Here is a 5,807-nt window from a genome sequence, read left to right as displayed (position 1 = left end):
CTCCCCTCCCCCTCCCCTCCCCTCCCCTCCCCTCCCCTCCCCTCCCTCCCCTCCCCTCCCCTCCCCTCTCTCCTCTCCTCTCCTCTCCTCTCTCTCCTCTCCTCTCCTCTTCTCTTCTCTTCTCTTCTCTTCTCTTCTTTTCTCTTCTTTTCTCTTCTTTTCTCTTCTTTTCTTCTTTTTTCTCTCTTAATCTCTTTCCTGAGAGGACCACCTCCAAAGGTTTTGCACAGGCTTTGAGATTTCTATTTATATTATAGTTAGTCTGTATACCTTCTCCTTACATTACTGACTCTGCTTAGGACCAGATTTTATTTATTACAATTTCAGGAAGGATTTTCTCTAATATTTACAAAGCAGGCAGAAGTATGAACGAGAGTCTCATGAGAAGAGCTGTACCTACAAGATTGGCTAGAATGTCTTCAAAGAGAAACATAACAGTCCAAGTTCAGGTTCTGGCAAGGAAGAAGGAGAGGAAATTGTTTTCAGAGATGGTTCAGCATGTGTTTCCAAACATTTTCTGCTTGTGTGTTTGTTGTTGTTATTTTTTTTGAATCATTTGTTTATTTCCTTTTATACACCTTAACATCTTACATCTTCCCTCTAAGAAAACCAGGTTTTCTCCTTTCTGAAGTCCCAGTGTCTGTTGAAGCTCAACATGAATTGCATCAATGAGCTGTTTAAATACAGACCTGCCCTCAGTACCTCATGATGTACTAACTCATTAAGGTGTGGTGTTAACTGGCTCTGAACACAGCCAGCTTCATTCTTTAGCATGAAACAATGCTTTGTTGACCAAAAAAAACAAACAACAACAAAACAACTGAAAAGCAACCCAACAAACCAATATTGAGTACAAGTATGGCTAAATAACATAACTAGCAAAAGAGTGAATATGGTGATCATTGCGGGGTATTGGCAGCCCTTGTTTGAAACAAGTGTTTGAACTGGGGAAAGAACATGACCAAAAGTAAGTGTTCAGCTGTTTATTTTATTTTTAAACACTGACAAGCACACTCCATTTTAAGTTGACAAGCTTCAAGAGTAGTTACTCACAGTATAAACATGCATAGGATTCAGTGGAGATGCTTTAAGGTTGAAATATTGCTTCCAGAGGTGTGGCTGCAGCTTCCAAATGTGGGCATGCTCAAATGGGCTTTCAACCAGTCAATTTAGGTGTTCTAATATAAGTAGGTGTCTTTGTATAAATTGTTGGCTGTGTACTCCTTCCTGTGCTCTCTCTGGATAAAAAGAAACACACAGGATATAATCTGTAGCATTTTGGTGTTTTCTGCAGATTCATTGCTCTTCCCATCCCCTCTTGCTTCAGGATTAGGCTCTGCCTGGAAGTGACTTGGAAATGGAAGATATTTGCAAGCAGCTGAATATAGCAGTTCTTCATGGATCAGATATGTCCTTTTGGCTTCTTCACCCAGCTTGTGTATGCAGTTATCAGGAAGGAATATTTGGCTATTCTGAGTGTGCTGAGGAGGGCCTTTATAGCAAGGTATGCTTTACTGAGAAACGGACTTGTTTTTGTGTGAGTTGCCAGCCAGTAGTCTCCAAGGAAACAAACAACAGCAAAAAAAAAAAAAAAAAAAACAGAAGGAAACTCTCTGTGTACCCTTATGGCTTTAAAAATACTTCATGCCATAATGGTGTGAGGAGTTGTTACTCCAGAGTGAGCAAAACACGCTGAAAACTAAGAACAAGGCCTACTAGTGCATTCTCCCTGCATCCCTGGGGCAATGCCTGGCTTCCAGCAGGGTGGGTGCAAGGCCTGCCCTCAGCCGTTGTGCCCCTCTGCCATTTCCTTAGCCAGAGCAATCTGGGCCAGCAATGGCCCCTGCACTCCAGGCAGTGAAAGGGAGCACTTCATGTGGAGTCCACACACATCGTGCAAAAGCACAATGCGCTGGGGACTGCTGGAGCTGGGTGAGGGATTGTTCTCAGCTCTCTGAGGCCTGCCAAAATATTCCTGGTGCTCACCATCAAGGCAAACAGCATGGGCTTGCCTGGAGGGGTTCCAGCAACCAGGTCTGAGTGACACGGTACTCGGGAGTGATGAGTGAGGTAGCTCTGAATCAGCACTTACACAATTACAAATCTTTCGTGTAACAAAGGTGAAGTTGAAGTGTCAACGGGCAGAGCTCAGGAGAAGCGGGGAGGGCTGCACGCCTGTCTCTTCTACTCACACTGCTGACTCCTCGGCTGGGAATGCCCCAGGAAATGCTGGGGGAAACTCCTGCCCAAGCCTCTTTAGAGCCTCAGTCACCCAGAGAAGGCTGCAACTTGCAGGCAAAAAGCTCAGCACTGGCCCCTCTCTGTTGACTTATCCAGAGAAAACCCAGCTTCAGAAAACAGAAATAATTTCTGTAGTACTTTTTGGCCGATGCTGAAGTTTATGAAATGTATGCAAAACAGGATTTCTTCATCTCTGAGGGTGGATGGAGACAAAGTCTCTGTTGCAATTCATGAGTTTTGCATAACTGTTCAAATTGTTTTGCCCCAGAATCCACAGGTAATTCTTTTTATCCTTCTGCTTATTTTGTAGTAATATACAGTCATTTCTTCTTACCCCTACATGAATCAATTTCAATTAGAAAAAAAAGGATTTCATACATGTGCATGTGTGTGCAGAAAAGTTCATTGTGTATGCATTTTTCTCATACACTTGTTGCTAAATTAAAGCCTCAGGAGTGTGAACTCAAACCCTCTGGCTGAAGAACTAGAGCCAGTACTAGTGCCAAGCTGGTCTGGTGAGTGTGGTTGGGGTTGGGTTGGATAATTTCCTCAGTTCAGTTTTGTGTTGGCATCAGCAGGAGCTACCCTGCTAATTTTAAGGATCAGAGGGTCTGTGGACAGTGAGTTTTTCTTTTAGAGGCAAGATTTAAAGTAAGAGGTTTGCTCTGAGACAGAAAGAGGCTGCTGGGGAAGTTAGAGGTGGCATCACAAAGCCTCCATCCTGCATTCAGCCTGGCATTTTGGCACACCTGTGACTGGGCTGGACTGAGATGAGTTGGGTGCAGCCTGGAAAGGGCATCAGCATTAATTTTATCTCATTAAATGGTGCATCATAAAAGTAATAAAAAAGAAAAAAAAATTACAAAATTAAGATGATTACTTTGCACTTAGTGAATAGAATATTGTTCTGAACTTTTGCAGGGAAAAAGGAACACAAGAGAAGTGTTTTAACCTTATCTGTAGAATGCACTTCAAATAGCAAGGCTGCATACCAGATACGGGCTGTGTTTTCAATACAAGCTTTCCCTTATAAAGATAAAATTTGTCTGCTGAACCCAAAGCGATACTTTTCAAAAACTAATGAAGAACCTCTACATTCTATTTTACTTACATTGGCAATATTTTATTCTCTTGCTATGTAACAAGCTTCTAACATGCAGTGCCACCAGGTAGTTTCACGCTGCCGCACAGAACCAGGACAAATGAAGCTTCTGGACTCGGCTGCTACTTCGCATGATGGTCTCACTGGGCATTCAAAAAGTCCATGAAACGAGACAATATTCTTTCATTAACCCAAGTGATACCAGACAGGGCAAAATTCTTGCCATCACACAGGAAATTCATATATTTTTTATGGTAAGGAGAGGCACTGGCACAGAGCCCGCTGTGGTGGCACCACGGGGCTGGAGTCAGCACAGGGCTGTCACCCAGCGCTGCTCGCCCAAAGTGCTCTGCACTTGTGGCATGTGAGAGGAGTCTCACCCAGGTCGTCCCAATGTCCTGAAGTAACAGGTGGCCAGGTCTAGAGAGCAGGACACCAAGCTGCTCGCCTCTGCTGTGCCCATCTCACTTCAGCCTCCAGGGTTTTTGTTCCTTTCTCCTTGTCCAACTGGCACCTCCAACTACAAGTACTTTGTGCACAGGCTGTTCCTAGTACTTGTCTGAACAACTGAGTTGTATTTCAGTTCAAGTTGCATTCCTGTTAATCTGAATATTCCAATTGCTGATAGTTAGCTGATAACTAAATGAAAATTATGGCTAAAATCCTTGCTTTCGTGCCCTAAGGGATATCAGATTTGATTCACACGAGCCATAATGACAGAAATGTCATTAATTACAAGGTGTATTGACAAAGACTTAGTAGATGGTGGAGACAAAGAAGTTACTGATGAGTATTTGCTTTTAAAATAAGGAATAATATCTGAAAAAAAAAAAGATATAAACAGATTTTTAACAGGCAAATAGATTGGAGCTAGCAATACTGTCAAAATGTTTGTTTGATCATACCAGAATTCTTCTGTGTTTAAAATATTGTTCCTTTAGCACGAGATACAGCAAACACCAGTTCCTTACCAGTTTGTACCTTACAGCTGGTTTCAGGTTCAACATTTCAACAATGTCTGGGGTTTCACTCTTGCTCTTCTGCTCCCTCCTCTACTGATGTGTGTATTCTGTGGAGTTGGATAAAATGTGATTACACACTGCAGTCTTTCCTGATCAGGACACTTTCAGTCTTTCTCTTCTACTTGGTCTTTTTTTTTTTTTTTTTTCATGAAACACACGAAGGCTTAATTATTTTGCCCAGGATTATGCTGCAATCAGTGAGAACTGGCTGCAGGAACATGCAGACAGACACACAGAGAGCGTAATACCCTGAGCATTGTTTCCCTAGGAAGACAGCTTAGCCATCCTCCCTTAAACATAAAATCACTGTGTGGTTCTGTACTTTTGCTGGATTGCTACTGGCTTCATGTATTGAAAAGGGACTGTACTATTGTAAAACAAGACAATTTTTTTAGACCAGTATAATTTTCAAATGATAAAGACAAGTACAAATGTTTTGCATAAGTTCCTCTGATGTTACAGACTTGCCCTTGGCCTTATAGGCAATATGCAGTGTAAAACTCATGGCTGGTACATATACTGGCTGCCTGCCTTGTTAATTTCATAAGAAAATGTTTTCTGCAGAAGGCACCACCTTAGGAAGCACCCTGAAGTTAGTGCCATTGCTTTTTGCACTGCTGAACATGGTTGAGATTCGAGGAGGAAGGAACTGAAACAAGACATATTCACAGAAAACCTCATAAGACTCCAAAAAATAGTCATGAGATTCTGGCCTCCAGGTGTTTGGGCAGTTATACAGAAAGACACATTACCATTTTGTGTTGTATGAGTTCTCACCTGACATCTTCATCACCATGGAGGTTGTTACACGTTGTACAGAAATGAGCCACATCATGTCTTATTCACACCTGATGTCCTAGTGAGGGACAGTGAGGATGGCCACTGGGATGATCTCCGGAAGGAGCCAGGCTTCCCTTCCCCACCACAACACTGCCTAGCCCAGGTGATCTCCCCCTTGACGCCTTCCCCATGTGTGATGCCACCCCCTGCATCATGCTTTCCCCACGGTGTCTCTTGCTGCTGGCGCCAGGGAGGGGGAGCAGGTCAGCTCTGACATGGCTTTGGTGACAACTAGTCTGTAATTTTCATTTGGGGCTGCAGAGAATTACGCCCTAGAGTTTATTTATTAGAAAATAAAATCAAAGCCAGACTAGATAATTGCTTATGGCAAACCTATTTCTACACAAGGTACACTAGGTGTCAAATACTATGGGGTGAAATCATAAATACAGGGTGTATGTACAATACAGGGTGTGTGTGTGCAACCCTCTACTCATAATGGTTATTTTTCCCCTAAATGACAAGGCAGAAAAGTGTGAATTTTAGGGGAAAAAAAAAATGTCAGGAGAATATTGCTGAATTTCATCCACTGATCTGCCTCCCACTCCTTTTTTTTTTTTTTTCTGCCTTCCAGAATCTCTGGATTCTGCTATTAATGGGGC

The 5,807-nt window shown here is 42.7% G+C and overlaps 1 protein-coding gene across 1 annotated transcript in view; it reads right to left on the bottom strand.

Annotated features, from left to right (window-relative positions):
* LOC310902852 (lipase member M-like) overlaps positions 1–2,286 on the bottom strand; it is a 15,193-nt gene extending 12,907 nt beyond the window's left edge. Inside the window, exon 1 of the mRNA XM_083845006.1 lies at positions 1,054–2,286. The gene's annotated coding sequence lies outside the window, so the exon portion shown is untranslated. The remainder of the gene's footprint in view (positions 1–1,053) is intronic.
* Positions 2,287–5,807: the final 3,521 nt, after the last annotated feature.

This window comes from Anser anser (assembly GCF_964211835.1).
Source record: "Anser anser genome assembly, chromosome: 7".
Lineage (NCBI taxonomy): Eukaryota > Metazoa > Chordata > Aves > Anseriformes > Anatidae > Anser > Anser anser.
The sequence above is the reverse complement of the archived record's forward strand: the minus strand, read 5'-3'. Positions and strand labels throughout refer to the sequence as shown.